The 22,996-nt window shown below is 45.4% G+C and overlaps 1 pseudogene; it reads left to right on the top strand.

Moving 5' to 3' along the window:
• The first annotated feature begins 3,078 nt into the window (after positions 1 to 3,078).
• On the top strand, positions 3,079 to 21,183 carry LOC140185287 (zinc-binding protein A33-like; annotated as a pseudogene).
• Positions 21,184 to 22,996: the final 1,813 nt, after the last annotated feature.

Raw genomic sequence — 22,996 nt, 5'->3', positions numbered from 1 at the left:
GGCAGCTCCTGTCTCCCAGCAGCAGGGGACGAGTCCAGACAATAGGCCCCGTTCCTCGGCGGGGAAAGGCCGGGCGCCCTCCGTGTAGCTGAAACATCTCACGGAATCTCCGCCAGTCACTTCAGCTCTGCCTTCGAAAGGATTCAGGACCCGCCGGTGTTGCAGCCGAAACCCGAGGCGCAGCTCCCAGTCTCCGGCCTCACTCGGTCCCGGTTCCGGACTCCGGCCTGCTTCCAGCGCTCAGCGTCCCGCCCATTGACACCCCTCAGCCAATGAGAGCATCTTTCTCCTAGAAGCGATCGCTGATTGGCTGAGATTTTGTCTGAGGACGGGCTGCTGCCGGGAGACGGAGATGTCAGTCACAGTTTGTTCTCAGAATCAAAGCAAGTTCTCCGAGGCTCAAAGTTCAAAGTAAATTTTATCATCAGAGTTTAGATAAATCACCACATACAATCCTGAGAAGCATTTTCCTGCGGACTTACTTAGAAAAAGTAGAGAATAGTAACCATAACAGAAGCAGACAGTGAAAGATCAACCAGAGTGCTGAATGTAACAAACGGTACAAATGCAAATATGGAGAAATAGCGATAAATAACAAGAGATGAAATAACCGCAGCGGCTGCCGATGGATCTCTGGAACTGTCACCGCTCCCCTGTGCAATCCGACAGGCTGAAAGCCAAGGGAGAACAAGGCGCAAAGGTAAATACGTGCTTCAGAGAATGAGAAACAGGAGCAGGCGTGGCGATTCGGTCCTTTGCGCTGTTCTGCCCCTCGCTCAGAACATGGCTGATCTTTGACCTCAGCGCCACTGTCCTTCAACGTTCCGAACATCGCTGAGCCCCTAAATACGCCATTTGAATTTAGAAACCCTGTGGAGAAAGTTCCAAATATTCACCGCGCTCTGGAAGGGGAAATTTCTCCTCATCTCAGTCATTCCGAGGTGACCACGGATTTTGAGCCTGTGATCCCTGATTCCACTGCCTAGCCAGGAGAAACGTTATTCCTGCCCCTGCCCTGTAAATACCCTGTGAGACTGTGTCTGTCGCAGTCAGGAAGCTACTCCATGTGAACCTTGTGATAATGAAGTTGGTTACAGTTCTTTCAGACCAGCAGCTTTGAGCACAAGGACATCAGGCAGTGGTCAGTACGGAATGTCCTGCAGTTACTGCGGGAGAAGGACTGGATGGACACAGTGGAATGGTTCCCTGAGCAGACAGTCCAGACCATCTGGCAGAATGTCTCATCACCAGATCTCACCAACAGGCACCAAGACCTTAGCTGTCCGGCGGCGAGAGGGGCCTCCCAGTCTGATCCTTGCTGCATGCCCGGAGATCACTCCCACAGCGCGCTGCCCCGAGATTACTGCAGTGGAGACGAGACGGTCACTCGGCTCTTTGCGGACTGTGGGCTGGTGAAGATGTGTGGAGAAAGATGCAAGGGCCTGTGCCACAGCAGCTGCGTTACAGAAGGATCACTGATCTTCGGGCTGTTCCCTGGACGCACAGGAAAACGGACAGCAAGTGCTGCTGGAAGATCATCAACTCGGTGAAAGACGCCAGGAAATTGTTGGTCTGTCATCATATCGAGATGTCCGGAGAGCAGGGGTTTCCACCCTGGGGTCCAAGGTTAATGGAATTGGTCTTTGGCATAAAAGAGTTGGGGAATCCCTGTCGTGGAGGAATGCTGCCGACTGGCACATTCCAGGCTGCAGGGACACCATTGAAACTATAGAGATCCTCTAGTACTGGACCGGGAGGGGCCGGGTCGGCTGAGGAAGCCTCCCAGTTAGTGTAGGAGTGAAACATCCCCGGGGGGGGGGGCACATGCGCGACAACAGTCCTATCGGTTTTACCGAATGTAAAACACTAAACACGGCATAGACGACAAATGTAAATTCTTTGGGGAAAGGCACTGCACGTTTTATCATGCTGAATATTTTATATAAAGCTTACTTTGATACAAAGAAGTATCAGCATCTGATCTGTGTCCAGAGTGAGGGAGACTGGGCTTCTGTTGGAGACGGGACTGACATGGGTTCAGTCACGAAGTTTTTCACACGAAGGGCTGTTGAAATCAGGACCTCGCCGAAAACAAATATCATTTTCCACCCTGTGACGTAGAATGTCCAGTGCTGTGCTTTTTCCTGCAGCCACAGGTCGGTCATCACCACTGCATAGCACAATATTCTCTCCACATCCCCACTCACCTGACATGAACTAATTTAATAGTTATCGTCACTGTTCACAAATCCACCGTTTTACGCTCCACTCTGACTCTCTTTAGACCTGGAGAAAGCTTTAGAAAAAACGAGCTGCTGGAGGAACTCAACGGGTCACGCAGCATCTGTGGAGGGAAATGGACAATCGATATTTCGGGTTGAGAAAGTCCAGGTGAAGGATCTCGACCCGGAAAGTTGATTGCACATTTCTCTCCATAGATCCTGCCTGACCCGCTCAGTTCCTCCAGCATCATGTTTCTCACCAGAGATTCCAGCATCTGCAGTCTCTCATGTCTTTAGAACTCCCCCCGAGCCCTGCCTCAGACTGAACCAGGCTCTTCTCTCCGGCTTAATTTCTGTTCAGCTTTTTCAGCCCATCACGCCCACTAGGGCACAGGCCGCCAGCAGCAGCCCTTTTAATTTAGAAAACTTGAGGAGAATACTCCAAATATTCACTGCACTGTGGGTGGGGAAATTTCTCCTCATCCTCAATCCGAGGATGATCACACGACTTCAATCGTCTTCCATGTGAAGGTCCTCCGGATCGCAGCGATGGGGCCTTTGGAGATTCAGTTGACATTTTTGTCGCACGAGGTTTTTACGAGATGGGGTTGCTGTCCGTATAGCCAACCCTTCTCCGCTCGTAGCCGGGCTTAGACAGTCCATGGCCGCGTTTTCTTATCTGTTGCCTGTTTAATGTGTTTTTGATCCCACACTAAACATAGAAATGGCCAGAATTTCCACTGAACACATCCAGCAAAACCATGTTCACCCCCCGCGTCTGCAGCGCGTGTAGTGGACAATCGCGGTGCTGCAGGGGATCGGCAGCTCCCCGAAAGCGGAAGCGTTCTGAATCAGGAAGTGCCGGGAGTTAACATGGCTTCGAAAGCACCGGCCGAGAGTTTAACCGAGGAGGTAATTTGTCCTGTATGTCTGGATTTCTTCACTGATCCGGTTATCCTGGAGTGTGGACACAACTTCTGTCGCTCTTGTATAACACGGTGTTGGGAAAGGGAGGAGAGAAACTCCTGTCCGGAATGTAGAGAGGAGATTGCTGATCGCACCCTCAGGGCCAATCGGGCCTTAGCAAATCTGGCTGAAAAAGTTCGAAATCTAAACCTGAATCCGAAAGGGAAGGAAAGTAAACTTTACTGCGAGGAACATGAGGAAGAACTGAAGCTGTTTTGTGAAACGGACAAGTCGCTGATCTGTGTGATCTGTGCAGTGGCGGAGGAACACAGAGAGCACCGCTTCAAACCGATTAAAGAAGCTGTTAAAATCTATATGGTAAAAACTAACGTTAATGTAATACTTAACACATTTCCTTCCTCCTATATGCCATCACACGAGCCTCCATAACCAACACATCATTCTCTGCAACTTCCGCCGTCTCCAACGAGATTCCTGCATCTATCCATCCCACAGCCCATCCCACACCCCACAACTCTCCGCTCTCTGTAGGAATCGCTCCCCGGACCGTATCGCCCTTATCCACTCGCTCCTCCCCACTGATCTCCCTCCTGGCTCTGACACCTGGAAGCGGGACAAGTGCTACACCTGACTCCTAACCTCCTCACTCGTCACCATTCAGGGCCCCAAACAGCCCCAGATCCTCCCGTTTCTTCCATGGCCGATTTTCATCTCGTATCAGAATCCTTCTTCAGCTCTTTGCTTCTTCCACCTGTCCCCTCTCAGCTTCTCACTTCATCACCCTCCCCCACGTTCCCCCTCACGTTGTCTCACCCGTCACCTGTCAGCTGGTTCTCATCCCCAACCGTTTTATTCTGGCTTCTGCCCCATTCTTTCCCAGTCCTAATGAAGGGTCTCATCCCGAAACGTCGAGTGTTTATTTCCCCTGCATAGATGCTGCCTGACTCACTGAGTTCCTCCAGCATTTTGTGTGTGATGATCGGGTTTGATCACCTGTTTCTTATGATCCATCTTTGTTTCGATTTCCTTCTCTCTCTGACTTCCAGGATCAGCTTAATTCTTCATTAGACTCTCTCACAAAAATGAAATCAGACTTCCAGGAAAAGGAGCAGCAACAGAACGAGAAGATTTCCGGAGTTCGGGTGAGGCTTTCTGAGTGGAATTTCTGATATTACTGTATAGTTTTGCTCCCTTTAATGCAGAATAGCCGAGTATCGCAGCTCCAGTGACCTGGGTTCGATCCTGACCTCTGGTGCTGTCTGTGTGGAGTTTGCATGTTCTCCCTGTGACTACGACAGTTTCAGACACATTCCACGGACATGCTGCATGAATAGTTAAATACAATTAACCCTGTGAAGGTGGGGGAGGGTGTATGTGAATCAGGTGGGAGTTAATGGGTCAATGGGGAGAATAGGTTTCAGGAAAACGTAAGTGAATGGGGTTGATGGGAATGTTTCAGAGCTAGCATGACATTAATGGACCGAATGGTCTCCTTAATGTCATAAAGAAACACACATAACCATACAGTAAATTCATCTTCACCTTTCATTCGACAGGAACAGTCACACAGCCTTCAGTCCCACGTCACATCCCAGTTTGCTGAACTGCGCCAGATTATCACTGAGAAAGAGCAGAGTTTACTCAGGGATCTCAAGGAAGAAGAGAAGAGGATTCTCAATCCAATGGAGAAAAATCTTCGTGAGATTCAAGAGCATATAAGGTTAATTCAGGAGGAAATCACTGGGTTAAAGGAACAGATGGATCAAAAAGACAGTGTGATATTTCTGAAGGTGAGGGATTTTATTTCAGTTTGTTTCTGTCAAAGGGCACTAAATGAACAGTGGTATATTTGAAATAAACACAGCACAGCGGCCAATTCTAACAAACCAATTGCCGCTGCTGGTGACGTCACACAGATTGTTATGATTGTATGACGAGCCCTCCAGTCGCTCCAATAACGACGTTCCAAAATGTCGAAAATATGTATTCAGTCCTTCATCTGCAAGATACAATCATGAAGCGATGAAACATCAGCGTAATTAATCATAAATTAATCAGCCACGGAGCGGTCAACAAACGATACGATATTGGTCCGTCCTCAGCTCAAAACTGCCCAGAACAAAGCACAAATACGTAACTTATGCCCTTCACTATTACCAGGCCCCCACACACGTGACTAGTTACCGTAACAATTACGTAACACAGAAAACAATACAGACAGGGCTATCAAAGACAGAAGACAGATGTGTCGCTCCTACACACAGCATTAATAAATGGCAGTAAACTGTTTTTCACTGGACAATTGATGCATCTATTCAGGGTTGTTGTTGTCCCAAAACTGGACTTCCACGACTTCTGTACATCCAGCACAGAATGCAAACTTCTCTGAAATAATTTATTCTGATCATAACACAGAGCTGCTGATTGTGTCCTTACTTATCACGTTAAATATCCTCTAAATCTCCCATTAGCACCCAGTTCCAGTCACAGGCTGTGAGTGTGTTTGGTGCGGTGGGTGTGAGGGTCTCTCTGTCAATCCGTGAAAACATAGAATGTGACCCACACATCAGACTTATCCTCTATATCTGGTTTTCATCAGGTTAGGGAAACTTTCAATGTTTCTTTAATTTTTCACATAAGTTTCACATTAGAGACGTAGAAATATAAACATTGAAACCTACAGCACAATACAGGCCCTTCAGTCCAACATGTCCTTACTTTAGGAATTACCTAGTTTTACCCATAGCCCTCTATCTTTCTGAGCTCCATGTGCCTATCCAGGAGTCTCTTAAAAGACCCCATCGTACTGGCATCCACTACCATTGTCGGCAGCCCATTCCACACATTCAGCACTCTCTGCGTAAAAATATTACCCCTGACATCTCCTCTGTACATACTTCCAAGCACCTTAAAACTGTGTCCTCTCGTGCTAGCCATTTCAGCCCTGGGAAAAAGCCTCTGACTCTGATCAATGCCTCTCATCATCTGATACACCTCTATCAGGTCACCTCTCATCCTCCGTCGCTCCAAGGAGAAATGACCAAGTTCACTCAACCTATTCTCATAAGGCATGCTCCCCAATCCAGGCAACATCTTTGTAAATCTCCTCTGCACCCCTTCTATGGTTTCCACATCCTTCCAGTCGTGAGGCGACCAGAACTGAGCACAGCACTCCAAGTGGGGTCTGAACAGGCTCTTACATAGCTGTGAGATTACCTCTCGGCTCCTAAACTCAGTCCCGTGGTTGATGAAGGTCAATGCACCGAACCCCTTCTTAACCACAGAGTCAACTGTGTAGCAGATTTGAGTGTCCTTTGGACTCGGACCCCAAAATCCCTCTGATCCTCCACACTGCCAAGAGTTTTACCATTAATACCAAAGTCTGCCATCATATTTCACCATTATCTGGTTTGAACTCCAAACTGCCACTTCTCAGCCCAGATTTGCATCCTATCACTGTCACGCTGTAAACTCTGACAGACCTCCACACTATCCACAACACCCCCAAGTTGTGTCATCAGCAAATTTACTAACCCATCCCTCCATTTCCTCATCCAGGTCACTTATAAAAATCACAAGAGAAGGGGTCCCAGAACAGATTTCTGAGGCACACCACTGGTCACCGACCTCCATGCAGAATATGACCTGTCTACAACCACTCTTTGCCTTCTGTGGGCAAGCCAATTCTGGTTGCACAAATCAATGTCCCATTGGATCCCTTGCTGAAATCCATTTACACTACATCTGCTGTTCTATCTTCATCAATATGTTTTGTCACATCCTCAAAAAATTCAATCAGGGTCGTAAGGCACGAACTGCCTTTGACAAATCCTGCCTCTCAGGATCTTCTCCATCAAATTAACAACCACTGAAGTTGACTCACTGGTCTATAATTTTCTGGGCTATCTCTACTCCCTTTCTTGAATAAGGGAACAGCATCTGTAACCCTCCCATCCTCCAGAACATCTGCCGTCCCCATTGATGATGCAAAGATCATCGCCAGAGGCTCAGCAATCTTCTCCCTCGCCCGCCCACAGTGGCCGGGGGTACATCTCATCCGGTCTCCATCATAAACAGGCCATTCGGTCTGTCATCCTCTAACAATTTCCCTGCTTCAGAATTCTCTTCCCACACCCAGCAACAGTGCCCTGAACTCCATGGTCCCTCACGTGTTTATCCAGTTTTTTTTTTTAGATTATGAAGACACGCAGTCCTTTCATTTTCATTTAGTAATGCATGCATTAAGAAATGATACAATACAGTTTTCCCATTACATTCAATCTCTGCTGTTCCACTTCAACCACTCCTGTGGTAGCGAGTTCCTCTTCACTAAATTTCTTATGATATTTATTAAAATCCATCTGAACATCTTCCACAATTCTTCCCATAAATAGAGGTACATCCCTCACCCCTGCACACAATTAAATCCATCATTGATCTTAAATTCCTACATCTTATCACACTAATGTCTATCCAGATGAAAATACACAGCCTGTCCTGTCTTCCTTGTAAGTTTCATCCTCTCAGTAATGGTCTGACATTCAGGAACTTTCCCTGTAATTTAAGCAGTGGTTCTGTATTGGTTGTGTTTGTGAATTACTGTGGGAGTGGGAATTTTCAACACCTTGTCATGACTTGGATGAAATTCATGATGTGGACAGTAAGTCCAAGTCTAATCAGATTTATGTTTGATTTATTTCAGGAGGAGGCTCGTCGGAACAGGAGGTAGGACATACTCTTTATTGAAAATCGGTATAGTTCAAACTGGCAGTTTATAACAAGTAATTTAATATTTACAGGATTAATGATGATGTCCAGGAATTGTCAGTGACAGATGAGGCCCAACCGTTTGAAAAATTCGATTACCCCTATTTGTTGAACACAGTGCTGAGTGAAACACTTGATGCCGTTAATCGAGGTAAAACTTACAAAGATTCATTTCTCCTTGTTTAATTAAGTTCCAATTTGAAGTGAGAATCGTCTGTAATTTGGTTGTAGGGGGTAGGGTTGGGAACGAGTGAAGCGACAGGACTGATGGTAAAAATGCAAAGATATCATGCAGTCAGACTGTCAGATAGGGCGGACAGGTACAAGGACAAAATTGCAGCCAGCAGGGTGAGTATCAGTGCATTAGGGATGCAGAATTGAAAGGGTCGCAGATACACTATACAAAGTGTTATATCTCAATGCATGGAGTGTGAGAAATAAGGTGAATGATCTTGTTGCACTATTACAGATTGTCAGGTATGATGTTGTGGCCATCAGGGAATCATGGCTGAAGGATGGTTGTAGTTGGGTGATGAATGTCCAACGTTACACATTGTATCGGTGGTATAGGAAGGTAGGCAGAGGGGGTGACATGGCTCTCCTGGTAAATCAATAGAAAGATGTGACATAGGATTGGAAGATGTTGATTCCTTGTGGGTTGAGTGAAGGAAATTCAGAAGTGAAAATGACACTGATGACAGTCACATACAGGATCCCAACAGTAGCTGGATGTGGACCACCGATTACAACTGGAAATAGAGAAGGCCAATGAAACAGACAATGTTATGATAGTCATGGGAGATTTCAACAAGCAGGTCAATTGGGAAAATTAGGTTGGTAATGGATCTCAAGAGAGTGAATTTGTTGAATGCCATGTGATAACTTTTTAGAGCAGTTTGTCATTGAGCCAATTTGGGGAACAGCTCTACTGGATTGCGTGTTATGTATTGAACCGGAGGTGATATCTTAGAGAAAAAAAAAACCCGAGGAGGCCGTGCTCACAACATGACTGAGTTCAGATAAGGAAAAAGTGAAGTCTGACGTTGTAATATTCCAGAGGAGTAAAAGAAATTACAGTGGTCTGAAAGAGGAGCCGGCCAAAGTAAATTGGGGGGAGATGTTGTCCGGAATGACAGCAGAGCAGAAATGATGTCAGATTCTGGGAAAATGAGGAAGGTGAAGGATAGATATATTCCAAAAATAAATAAATACTCAAATGGCAAAATAGTACAATCGTGGCTGATAATGCTGATGTAAATGCAAAAGAGTGGGCATACAACAAAGTGAAAATTAATAGGAAGACAGAGAATTGACATGGGTGGTTGGGAAGTTGTTGGAGTCGATTGTCAAGGATGAGGTTACAGAGTACCTGGAGGCATATGACAAGATAGGCAGAACTCAGCATGGATTCCTTCAAGGAAAATCCTGCCTGACAAACCTATTACAATTTTTTAGGAAATTACCAGTAGGCTAGACAAGGGAGATGCAGTGGATGTTGTATATTTGGATTTTCAGAAGGCCTTTGACAAGGTGCCACACATGAGGCTACTTAACAAGATAAGAGCCCATGGAATTACGGGAAAGTTACATACGTGGATAGAGCGTTGGCTGATTGGCAGGAAACAGAGAGTGGGAATAAAGGGATCCTATTCTGGTTGGCTGCCGGTTACGTGGTGTTCCGCAGGGATCAGTGTTGGGGGTGCAATGATTTGGATTATGGAATGGATGGCTTTGTGGCTAAGTTTGCTGACAATACGAAGATAGGTGGAGGGGCCGGTAGTGCTGAGGAAATAGAGAGTCTGCAGAGAGACTTGGATAGATTGGAAGAATGGGCAGAGAAGTGGCAAATAAAGTATAATGTTGAAAGGTGTATGGTTATGCACTTTGACAGAGAAAAAATAAACGGGCAGACTATTATATAAATGGGGAAAGAATTCAAAGTTCTGAGATGCAACGGGAATTGGGAGTCCTCGTACAGGATACCCTTAAGGTTAACCTCCAGGTTGAGTCAGTAGTGAAGAAGGCGAATGCAATGTTGGCATTCATTTCTAGAGGAATAGAGTATAGGAGCAGGCATGTGATGTTGAGGCTCTATAAGGCGCTGGTGAGACCTCACTTAGAGTACTGTGGGCAGTTTTGGTCTCCTTATTTAAGAAAGGATGTGCTGACGTTGGAGAGGGTACAGAGAAGATTCACTAGAATGATTCCAGGAATGAGAAGGTTAACATATGAGGAACGTTTTTCCGCTCTTGGACTGTATTCCTTGGAGTTTAGAAGAATGAGGGGAGACCTCATAGAAACATTTTGAATGTTGAAAGGCATGGACAGAGTGGATGTGGAAAAGTTGTTTCCCATGATGGGGGAGTCTAGTACGAGAGGGCATGAATTAAGGATTGAAGGGTGCCCATTCAGAACAGAAATGCGAAGAATTTTTTTTGAGTCAGAGGGTGGTTAATCTGTGGAATTTGTTGCCAAGGGCAGCAGTGGAGGCCTAGTCATTGGGTGTATTTAAGGCAGAGATTGATAGGTATCTGAGTAGCCAGGGCATCAAAAGTTATGGTGAGAAGATGGGGGAGTGGGACTAAATGGGAGAATGGATCAGCTCATGATAAAATGGCGGAACGACTCGATGGGCCAAATGGCCAACTTCTGCTCCTTTGTCTTCTGGTCTTATAATTGGGAGGCTTTTAAATACCTACAGAGAGGAACTGAAAAGATGATTGGGAGGGGAAAAATGAAATATGATATTGAATTGAATTGAATTGGCTTTATTACTTACATCCTTTCTATAAACAAGCAGTAAAAATCTTCCGTCTAAATGTGCAGTTTATAGTAATTTATGATAAATAATATGTATAACATTCTAGTCAATATAACATAGAAATACAGTTGTCTCAGCACGAGTTAATCAGTCTGATAGCCTGGTGGAAGAAGCTGTCCCCGGACCCTGTTGGTTCTGGCTTTTATGCTGTGGTACCAGTTCCTGTATGGTAGCGACTGGTACAGTTTGTTGTTGGGGTGACTTGGGTTTCCAATGATCCTTCAGGCCCTTTTTCACACCTGTCTTTATAAAACAAGTAAGCAAACAATATCAAGCAGCACACATCAAAGTTCCTGGCGAACGCAGCAGGTCAAACAAACAAACAATATCAAATTGATTTTCAAGTATTGCGAGGAAATAAAATAGAGATGAGAGTGGATATAGGACCACTAGAAAATGAGGCTGGATATATAATAACAGGGGAAAAAGAGATGGCAGATGAACCAAATGAGTATTTTCATCAGTCTTCACTGTGGAAGACACTGGCACTGTGTCAGGTGTTGAAGAGTGTGAGGGAAGAGAAGTGAGTGCAGTTACTGTTACAAGGGAGAAGGTGCTCAAAAAGGTACATAAGTCACTCAGACCAGATGAACTGCACCCTAGTGTTCTGAAAGAGGTAGCGGTAGACATTGTGGAGGCATTTGAAATGATCTTTCAAAAATCATTGGACTCTGGTATGGTGCTGGAGGACCGGAAATTACAAATGTCACCCAACTCTTAGTCATGAAGAAGGCAGCAGAAATGAAGTTATACACCAGTTAGCCTCACCTCTGTGGTTGGGAAGACATTCGTGTCAATTGTTAAGTATGAGGTTATGGAATACTTGATGATACTGGACAAGATAGGACAAGTTGGCATATACTAAGATTGGTGGAGGGGCCGGTACTGTTGAGAAAACAGGTAGGCTTCAAAGGACTTGGATGAGGAGACTCGGCAAGAAAGTGGCAAATGATACACAATGCTGGGAAATTCATGGTCATGCATTGTGGTAGGAGACATAATACGCAGATTATTTAAAATGGGGACACAATTCAAAAATCTGAGATGCAGATGGATGTGGGGGTCCTTCTGCAGAGCACCCTGAAGGTTAACTTGCAGGTAGAGTCAGTTGTGAGGAAGGTAAATGCAATGTTAGCATTCAGTTCCAGGAGTTTAGTATACAGGAGCAGGGATGTGATGCTGAGGGTTTATAAGGCAATGGTGAGGCATTACCTTGAGTATTGTGAACAGTTTTGGGCTCCTCATCTAAGAAAAGATGTGCTGGCATCGTAGAGGGTTCAGAGGAGGTTCACAAGGATGATTCCGGGAATGAAAGGGTTATCAGACTTGAAACGTTTGATAGCTCTGTGACTGTACTCGCTGAAATTTAGATAGATGATGGGGGAATCTCATTGAAACATTTTGAATGTTGAAAGGCCAAGACAGAGTAGATGTGGGAAGGATGTTTCCCATAGTGGGGGAGTCTGGGACAAGAGGGCACAGCCTCAAGATACAGGGGCGTCTTATTTAAAAACAGAGATGCAGAGAAATTTCTTCAGCCAGAGGTGGTGAATTTGCAGAACTTGTTACCACAGGCAGCTGTGGAGGCCAGGTCGTTGGGCATATTTAAGGCCGAGCTTGACAGATTCTAGATTGCACACAGTATCAGAGGTTGTGGCGAGAAGGCTGGCAAGTGGGGCTGAGGAGGAGAAGAAAAGGATCAGCCATGATTGAATGGTGGAGCAGTCACAGTGGGCCAAATGGCCAAATTCTGCTCCTATATCTTATGAGCTTATGGTTATCAGACCACAACATTGAAGCATTGTGAGAATGAGCCCAGACAACCCAGCCAGCATTGACATCATTCAGGATTTCATCTCAGGAGAAGCACACACAGCATAACCAGACTGGCAAAACAGCCCGACACACACATACACAGGAAGGATTGGCAGATTGTAGTCAGAGACGCAGCAATGTACGTTGATATTTCCTTCAGTAACCTGGAAACTATTCTCTTCAGACACGGTAATTTATTTATTTAAACAACTCATACATGTCACACATTGTCAGCACACACCAGACATGTGATGACACACTGTGACATACAAATACTTCAATGTGTACACTCTCCTTCAATGTGTACACTCTCCTTCAATGTGTACACACAAACACAATGATCTTTACCACAATCAACACACACACACACACACACACACACATAATATCTGAGTGTGACACATGGTCAAAGAAATAGGCCCACGTTCCGACTTAGGAATGAAATCTGCCGTCCTTACCCAGTCTGTTCTGTGCACTGAGCTGCCCCCTGATGCGACGTCACATCAACAGTTCACAGACAGACTCCGGGGTGAGATTCCTCAGGATGATCTGGGAGGGTTTGAACCCACGAACCACTTCATGCATCTGCAAGACTGAGATGTCTTCTTGAGCATGTCCCCCTTGTGTGTGTTTGCCCCATATCCCTCTAACCACTTCCTATCTATGTACCTGTGTAAGTTCATCTTAAAATATTTTAATTTTACCTGTTTCTACAGCATCTGGCAGCAGATTCCACCTGCCCACCTCCCTCTCTGTGAGAATGTTACCCCATAGATCCCTCATGAAAACTTCCCCCCTCACTTTCAATCTGAGCCCTCTGGTTCTGTACTCCCATTTCTCAGAAAAAGACTCACTTTATCTCAACTCGTTGTGAATGTATTTACCTCGATAAGGGATCAACAATCAACATCCTACACTACAGCTAAATAGCCCAAGCTTAAACACTCTCTACTTTTAATCCAAACCCCCCCAGTCCTGGTAACATCCTCCTGAACCTTCCTGTCCAGTGTAATGACATCCTACACGGGTTGACTCTATGGTTAAGAAGGCGTACGGTGCATTGACCTTCATCAATCGTGGGATTGAGTTTAAGAGCCGAGAGGTAATGTTGCACGTATATAAGACCCTGGTCAGCCCACTTGGAGTACTGTGCTCAATTCTGGTCACCTCACTACAACTACAGGAAGGACGTGGAAACCATGGAAAGGGTGCAGAGGAGATTTACAAGGATGTTGCCTGTTTTTTTTGGGGGGGGGTATGCCTTATGAGAATAGGTTGAGTGAACTCGGCCTTTTCTCCGTGGAACGACGGAGGATGAGAGGTGACCTGATAGAGGTGTACAAAATGATGAGAGGCATTGATCGTGTGGACAGTCAGAGGCTTTTTCCCAGGGCTGAAATGGCTAGCATGAGAGGGCATAGTTTGAAGGTGCTTGGAAGGAGATACAGAGATGTCGGAGGTATGTTTTTTATGCAGAGAATGGTGAGTGCGCGGAACGGGCTGCTGGTGGTGGTGCTGCAGGTGGAAACGACAGGGTCTTTTAAGAAACTCATGAATGGCTACATGGAGCTTATAAAAATAGAGGGCCATGGGTAAGGCCTAGGTAGTTCTAAGGTAGGGACATGTTCAACACAGCTTTGTGGGCCGAAGGGCCTATATTGTGTCTATGTTTTCTGTGTTTCTATGTTTCACTATATTCGGGGACGTGGAAATGCAGACAATACCCGAACTGTGGTCTATCATTGATATCATAGATCTTGCTTAAGCTCATGTGGACAGTGTCGAATAGGCTGATGAATACAGGACTGAAGGTGTTATATTTGAATGCTCCAGCATACGGAATAAGGTAGATGATGTTGTAGCACAGGTAGAGATTGGCAGGTATAACGTTGTTGACGTCACTGAGTTGCGGCTGAAAGGAGATGCTGGTTGAAGCCCAACATCCAAGGATACACCTTGTGTTCAAAGGACAGGCAGGTAGGCAGAGGGGCTGGGGAGGCTCTGTTGTAAAAAATGAAATGAAATCCTTAGAGAGAGGTGACATAGGATGGGAAGATGTTGAGTCATTGTGGGTAGAGTTAAGAAACTACAAGGGTAAAAACACCCTGATGGTAATTATATACAGGCCTCTAAATAGTAGCCAGGATCGAAATGGGATACAAATTACACTAGGAAATGGAAAAAAAATGCAGTGTGACAGTCGGAATGGGGGATTTCAACAAGGAGGTAGATTGGGAAGATCATGTTGGTGCTGCATCCCAAGAGAGGGAATTTGTAGAAAGTCCCCAAGATGGCTTTTTTGAACTGCTTGTGGTTGAGCCCAATGGGAGAAAGGCAATTCTAGAGTGGGATTTGTATAGTGAACCAGATATGATTTGGGAGACTAAGGGAAAAGAAACTTTAGGAAGCAGTGATCATAAAATGATAGAATTCACCCTGGTGTTTGAGAGGGAGATAAAGTCAGATGTATCGGTATTAGAGTGGAGTAAAGTTAGTTACAGAGGCATGAGGGAGGAGCTGACCAAAGTAGAGTGGGAGGGGACACCAGCAGGGATGATTGCAGAACAACAAAGACTGGAATTTCTGGGGGCAATTTGGATAGATAAATCCCAAATACGGAGGAGTGTTATCCACGGAGAATGAGGCAACCTTGTTTAACAAGGGAAGTCAAAGACAGCATAAAAGTGAAAGAGAGGGCATACAATAGAGCAAAAATTAGCAGGATGTTGAAGTATTGAGGAGATTTTGATAATCAACAGAAAGCAATTACAAAGCCCGAAGGAGAGAAAATGAGATATGAGGGAAAGCTTGCCTACAATACTCAAGAGGACACAAAACTCTAAAGAGTAAAAGAGAGGCAAGAGTGGATATTGGACCCCAAGAAAGTGACACTGGAGAGGAGACATGTGACAAAATACATTGTCGAAGTACTTATTTAATATTTTGTGTCAATCCTCACTGTGGAAGATACCAGCTGTATGTCAGAAATGTGAGACTGTCTGGGGACAGAATTGAGTGTTGTTGATGTTACTGAGGAGAAAGTGCGTGGGAAGATTGACGGTCTGAGGGTACCTGGACCAGATGGACTACACCCCAGTGTTCGGAAAGAGTTAGCTGAAGAGAATATGGGGGCATTTATAATGATCTTTCAGGGATCACTAGATAATTGGACATTCAAGACGACTGGAAATTGCAAAGGTCACTTCACTCTTTAAGAAGGCAGAGCAGCTGAGGAAAGAAAATTACAGGTGTGTTAGTCTGGATGTGGTGTGCTTGGAAAGATGCTGGAGTCCAGTATTAATGGAACTGCTTTTGGGTACATGGAGGCACATGATAAAATAGGGCAAAGACAGCGTGTCTTCCCTGAAGGGGAAATCTTGCCCGACAAATCTGCTGGAATTCTTCGAGGAACACAAAGCCGACATAGACAAAGAATGATTTGGATGACAGAATTGTTGCCTTTGTGGCCAAGTTTGCAGATGATATGAAGTTAGGTGAAGGGGAAGGTAGTGGTGCAGAAGCTCAGAGTCTGGGGAAGGACAGAGACAGATTCGAAAATGGACAAAGATGTGATAGATGGATTATCGAGTAGCGAAGTCATGCATGCAATTTGGCAGGCGGAATAAAGGCATAGACGATTTTGTAAACAGTGAGAAAATTCAAAAAATCAGAGGTGCAGAAGGGACTTGGGTGTCCTGGTGCAGGATTCCCTGATGGTTAATTGCAGTTTGAGTCAGTGTTAAGCTCAGCAAGCTCAACATTAGCATTCATTTCGAGAGGATTCGAATAGGATGTCATTCTGAGTGTTTATAAGGCATTGGTCAGACCACACTCAGAGTATTGTGAGCAGTTTTGGGTCCCTTATATCGGAAAAGATGTGCTGGCATTGGAAAGGGTCCAGGAGGTTCACAAGAATGATTTTGGGAATGAAAGAGTTGACATATGAGGAGTGTTTGATGGTTTTGGGCTGGACTCATGGGAGTTTAGAAGAATGGCTGATTTATTATCCCTCTCAACTCTACTCTCCCGCCTCCTCCCCATTAACATTTGTCACCCTGACTAATCAAGAAGTTTACATATCAACTTCTGCTTTAAAAATCAAACATGAGAAAATCTGCAGATGCTGGTAATCCAAGCAACACAGGTCCTGATGAAGGGTCTTGGCCTGATCTCACTGACACCTACCCGGAGAGAGTGGATATTGGAAGGATGTTTCCTATAGTGGCTGGGTCGAGAACACAAGGCACAGCCTCCGACTAGAGGGTGTCCATTTAGAACAGAGATGAGGAGGAATTCCTTTATCCACAGGATAGTGAATCTGCCGCAGGGAATATATTTCATTGACTATATTTAAGGTGAAGCCACACACACAAAATGCTGGAGGAACTCAGCAGGCAAGGAAGCATCTATGGAAAAGAGTGAACTGTTGATGGTTCAGGCTGAAATCCTGCAACAGGACCTGTGTTGTTTAAGGGTCCCTGCAAATTCTCCCCCATCCAAATGAGGGGCAGCGGTCGATGGGGTTGTGGGAAAGGGGACAAAGAGGTCCTCATCTCCATCTTTGTCCCCGCCAGCTTCTCGTTACGTCTACACGCACAGTTCACCGGCAGGCTCTCCACCCCTCCCCCACCTGGTTCTGGTTCAATCTGACATTTATCTCTCCACTGCTGGTTCCCATTATCACCTCCTTTACTGTCTCGAACCTTCACACTCCCACACTCCCCCACTTCACACTCACAAATGAATGTTAACATTGAATGAAGGATCTGTACCTGTGCTGTACTGTTCTATGTTCCATTTTCCCTGTTCCCTGTTTAGAAGAAATAGAGGAGATCTCAGGGAAACAAAAAATTCTACTGGGGTCAACAGGCAGGATACAGGGAGGATGTTTCCCCTGTCTGAGGAGTCAAGGGTCAGGGGTCACTGTCTGTTTGAAATTCTCAGCACCCGAAGGGAGAGCGGGGTTTGGGGGTTCTTATCCATTCAGTTCACAGAACCATCGCCGTACAGCATAGAAATGTGCCCTTCGACCCATCACATCTGTGCTGACCTATTTACCCATCTACATTCATCGCATTGGCCAGCATTAGGTCAGTCTCCTTCTGTGCCTTGCCTATTGAGGTATCTGTCCAAGTGTCTCTTAAACACAGGGGACTGGAGGCCTGTGACCTGCAGAGGTCAGTGCTGAGGCCGGGGTTGTTTGTCATTCCTATTAATGATTTGGATGATAATGTCGGTGACATAGTTAGTAGGTTTGTTAATGGCACTAAAATTCATGGTACAATGGACAGGGAAGAGGGTTATCTCTGTTTACACCGGGCCCTTGATCAACTGTAGAGATGGGTACAGGGAGAATGTTTTAAAACACATCTTGGCAGGGCCGTGGATAAGAAAAGGTGAAAAGAATAATGGGCAAATGGGACTAGCTCACTAGAGCAAGTTGGTCAGCACAAACGAGTTGGGCCGATGGGCCTCCGTGACCTCCAGTTTAAATCTATTCACTCACCCCTTTCCCATCTTAATCCACCCATCTCCCGCACTCGTTTGCTGTCTATTTCTATCCTTGAGGGAAGCTGTCGACCTGAACCGTAGACTGTCCATCTCTCTCCACACACGCTGCCTGACCCGCTCGGTTCCTCCAGCATTTTGCGTCTGTCTGATCGGGAAATCTCTGCTCTCCGTCCAGTGGAAACCCTTGGGGAGATATTAGTTGTCCACCCGGTTTCGTTCGGTCAAACAACGGGAAAGGTTCGTGTCGGCCACCCGACTGCGCCTGAGGCCTAGCGGCCTTTCCCCGATCCCCGGGGTCGCGCTGCCTGAGTCTCCCCCCGATCTCCGGGGCCGCGATGCCCGAGTCTCCCCCCGATCCCCGGGGTCGCGCTGCCCGAGTCTCCCCCCGATCCCCGGGGCCGCGCTGCCCGAGTCTCCCCCCCGATCCCCGGGGCCGCGCTGCCCGAGTCTCCTCCCGATCCCCGGGGCCGCGCTGCCCGAGTCTCCTCCCGATCCCCGGGGCCGCGCTGCCCGAGTCTCCCCCCGATCCCCAGGGCCGCGCTGCCCGAGTCTCCCCACGATCCCCGGGGCCGCGCTGCCCGAGTCTCCTCCCGATCCCCGGGACCGCGCTGCCCGAGTCTCCCCCCGATCCCCGGGGACTCTCTAATTCTCTGCTTCTCCCCCCAGTCTCTGTCACCCTGGATGTGGAAACGGCGCATCCGTGTCTCCAGGTGTCTGAGGATCGGAAGAGTGTGAGACTGACCCGGACCCGGAGGAATCTCCCTGACACCGGGAAGAGATTCACATTCTGGCCTTGTGTGCTGGGGTCGGAGGGATTCACATCGGGGAGACATTACTGGGAGGTGGAGGTGACGGGGAATCGGATCTGGCGTCTGGGAGTCGCCGCAGAGTCTGTGGAGAGGAAGGGACGGGTCAGTCTGAGTCCGGAGACCGGATTCTGGGTCATCGGGCGGGTGTATGACGTGTTACATCGGAATTATGACGTGATCATTGGTCTCCCCTCCCCCGCGTCCCGTCTCGCTGCCGGTCCCATCCCCGGGAGGGTGGGAGTTTATCTCAGTTACCAGTCCGGGACAGTTTCATTTTACAACGCAGAGACCAAGTCCCATCTCCACACCTTCACTGGGAATAAATTCACGGGGAAACTTTATCCTTTCTTCGCGACCTGGGATGAAAACCAGTGGCTGAGAATCTGCTCCGGTTCCGCTCCGGGTCTGTAAACGGATCGGGTCCCGGGACCGGCGTCAGGAGTAAAGTCCCTGTAAATATAAATGTGCGGAGAGTGAAATAAACACGAGATGAGAATTGTCGATCCGTCAATTTTAACTCGTTCACCGCGTCCAACAACGGAACAGAAACACCGCAGATTCAGCAGCAGCCGCGGGCGGCGGGTCCTCAGCTCCCCCGGGTCCTAAAGTCCACCCGCATTGGACAGGTTAAATAGGACAAGTGGGGCGGTGCTGACAGGAAAAGACAGTGAAAACTGATGCAAAGTGTTTATTAAGTTCATCTGCCATTTCTTTATCCCCATCACTACCTCACCAGCATCATTTTCCAATTGTCCAATATCAACTCTCATCTCCCTTTCACTCTTCATGTAACTGAAAACTAAACTTTTAGTATCCTGATTTATATTATTGGCTAGTTTGCCCTCATATTTCATCTTTAACATTCTTATGGCTTTTTTCGTTGCCTTTTGTTGGATTTTATGGGCATTTCAATAATCCAACATCCTGCTCACCTTTTCTACCTTATACAGAACATAGCATAGTACACCACAGTACAGGCCCTTCAGCCCACAATGTTGTGCTGACCCTCAAACCCTGCATCCCATATAAACCGCCACCTTAAATACCTCCATATACCTGTCTAGTCGTCTCTTAAACTCCACGAGTGTATCTGCTACCACCACTGACTCAGGCAGTGCATTCCACGCACCAACCACTCTCCGAGTAAAAAATCTTCCTCTAATATCCCCCTTGAACTTCCCATCCCTTACCTTAAAGCCATGTCCTCTTGTATTGAGCAGTGGTGCCCTGGGGAAGAGGCACTGGCTATCCACTCTATCAATTCCCCTTATTACCTTGTACACCTCTATCATGTCTCCTCTCATCCTCCTTCTCTCCAAAGAGTAAAGCCCTAGTTCCCTTAATCTCTGATCATAATGCATACTTTCTAAACCAGGCAGCATCCTGGTAAATCTCCTCTATACCCTTTCCAATGCTTCCACATCCGTCCTATAGTGAGGCGACCAGAACTGGACACAGTACTCCAAGTGTGGCCTAACCAGAGTTTTATAGAGCTGCATCATTACATCGCGACTTTTAAACTCTATCCCTCGTCTTATGAAAGCTAACACCCCATAAGCTTTCCTAACTACCCTATCCACCTGTGAGGCAACTTTCAGTGACCTGTGGACATGAACACCCAAATCCCTCTGCGCCTCCACACTACCCAGTATCCTGCCATTATATGCCATTTCCTTTGGTAATACATAGTCCTGAACTTCCCTTGTCAGCCACCAATTACTAACCCTGCCATTTGAGAGATTCTTCTGTCGGACATGTCTCTCCTGCGCCTTGTAAACTATTCCCAGATACGTCCGCCACCTCTGTTCAGCCATCATCCCCACAGTATCCTTCTCCAATTCACCTGGGCAAATTCCTCTCTCATGCCTCCGTAATTCCCTTCATTACATTGCCAGACCGATACATGTGACTTAGGCTTCTCCCTCTCAAATTGCAGAACGAATTCAATTATATTATAATCACTGCCTCCGAACGGTTCCTTTACTTTCAGCTCCCAAATAAGATCAGGGTTATTACACAACACCCAATCCAAAATGGCCTTTGTCACAAGTAGGCCCAAACACAATCTGCTTTAAAAATCCATCTCGTAGGCATTCAACAAATGCCCTATCGTGATCGAACAACAACCTGATTTTCCCAATCCTTTGCATATTGATGTCCCCGATATAATTGTGACATTACCGTTATTATAGGCCTTTGCCGGTTCAATACTGTGAATTAATTTAAAGTCAGTCCCTGAACTTAATAAAGTTTTTATCTGAAAACCACCAACCCCACCAAAAGATTGTACTGAAGACTGCATTTGATTTTTTTCAGCCATATCTGCTTCACACTGAAATAGTATGTGTTTACCAGTTTCATAATGATAAAATGTACACGACACAGAATGATGTTTTCCAATTAGATACAAGGCATAATTAAGCACAGACTGGGCAATTCTAAGTCATGTCAATATAATTTCTTCCGTTCTTGTTTTTAGCCCTTCTTCTATAAACCCAGCTGGTTTATGTATTCTGTAAAGGTGCCTGTCCTTTATCCTACAAGTCTTGCCATAAGTCCCTAACTCTTAACACTACCAACCCCTAAGCTAAGATTTGCTAAGTGGAAAGTCGATATCCACAGTTGAACTTTTAACAGGTTGTGTTGCTAAACAGTCAACCCCATCATTTCCCTCACCAGTGCGATGTGCAGGGCCCATAAGGTGCAGACATATAAACCAAATTTGTACATGAAATACTGCTTGACGAGGTCCCAACAGTCAATCTGACCTACTGCTAGAATGACCTGTTTTAAGGCTCATCAAACCCTTTTCTTGCTTTTTAAATCTTTTTTATTAATTATTATTGAAAATCAACAACAGAGAAAAATACATCAAAATAATCAAGATAACATATCCATTTGTAGAGTAAAAGTTAAATTATCAACCAGGCTAAACAGAAAAGCAATAATAATCAAAAAACAAAGTATTAAATCTTTTTTTATGGAAAAAAAGGAAAGAAGGAATAAAAAGGAACCCCTACTAACTAAAACAGAGAAAACCCCTAATAACTAAAAAAAAGGGAAAAAAAAACCATTTGGAGCACAACCCCGGAGCTTTGCGCCATACAAGCTTCCATTAAAAAAAAAGTCATCAAACTGCCAACCAAATTCATATAACCAAGCATCAGAAAAGGACCATCTTAATTAACTCAAGTCAAATGATAATAACGGGCAAAAGAGCCACACCTTTTCTCAAAGTCAAATTTAGGATCAATAGTTCCACTGCTAATTTTTTCCAAAATAACACATAAAATCACCTGAAAGAACCATTGTATCAAAGTGGGAGCAGAGGCATCATTCCATTTTAATAAAATAGCCCTTCTAGCCAGTAACGTGACAAATGCAATTACATACTGGTCAGATGTAGAAATACCGTGAATATGTTGACGAATTATACCAAGCAAAACTGTCAATTTATTAGGTTGTAAATTGATTCTTAAAGCTTTAGAGATTATAGAAAAAATGGATTTCCAAAATTGTTTCAATACAGAACACGACCAAAACATATGTGTCAATGTAGCTATCTCAGTTTTGCATCTATCACACTGATTATTTACATTAGGAAAAATTTTAGACAATCTCTCCTTCGTCAAATAATAACGATGTACAGTTTTAAATTGAATTAGATAATGACTGGCACAAAATTCACAACCAATCCTCTGATATCAAGGTCATATTAAGCTCTCTTTCGCAATCTTGCTTGATGTTAAGGAAAGGAGAATTGTCCTGTTGTAATAGTAAATTATAAATTTTCCCAATAAAGCCTTTCACTGAAGGGTTCATTTTTAAAATAAGGTCAGAATCTTGTATATATGGAAAATTACTTAAATATACTTGTAAAAAATGTCTGACCTGAAGATATTGCAAAAACCATCAAACCCGAAAAGGATTCTGAACAAATTACAAGTTTGTAAGGACCAATTTCCTCCATCCACTGTAATGATGACAAAGAATTCTGCTTCATATACCCATAAATGGCTGGTAAGTGATTTCTTTATCATTACCTGCAATTCAGACACACAGAAAAAAGAAAACAGCCACATTAACATTCCCAGTTAAATTATGTTTCAATCCATCTGTAAAAA

The sequence above is a fragment of the Mobula birostris genome, chromosome 20 (assembly GCF_030028105.1).
Source record: "Mobula birostris isolate sMobBir1 chromosome 20, sMobBir1.hap1, whole genome shotgun sequence".
NCBI lineage: Eukaryota > Metazoa > Chordata > Chondrichthyes > Myliobatiformes > Myliobatidae > Mobula > Mobula birostris.
Note: the sequence above shows the minus strand (reverse complement) of the source record. Positions and strands in the feature narration are given on the sequence as shown.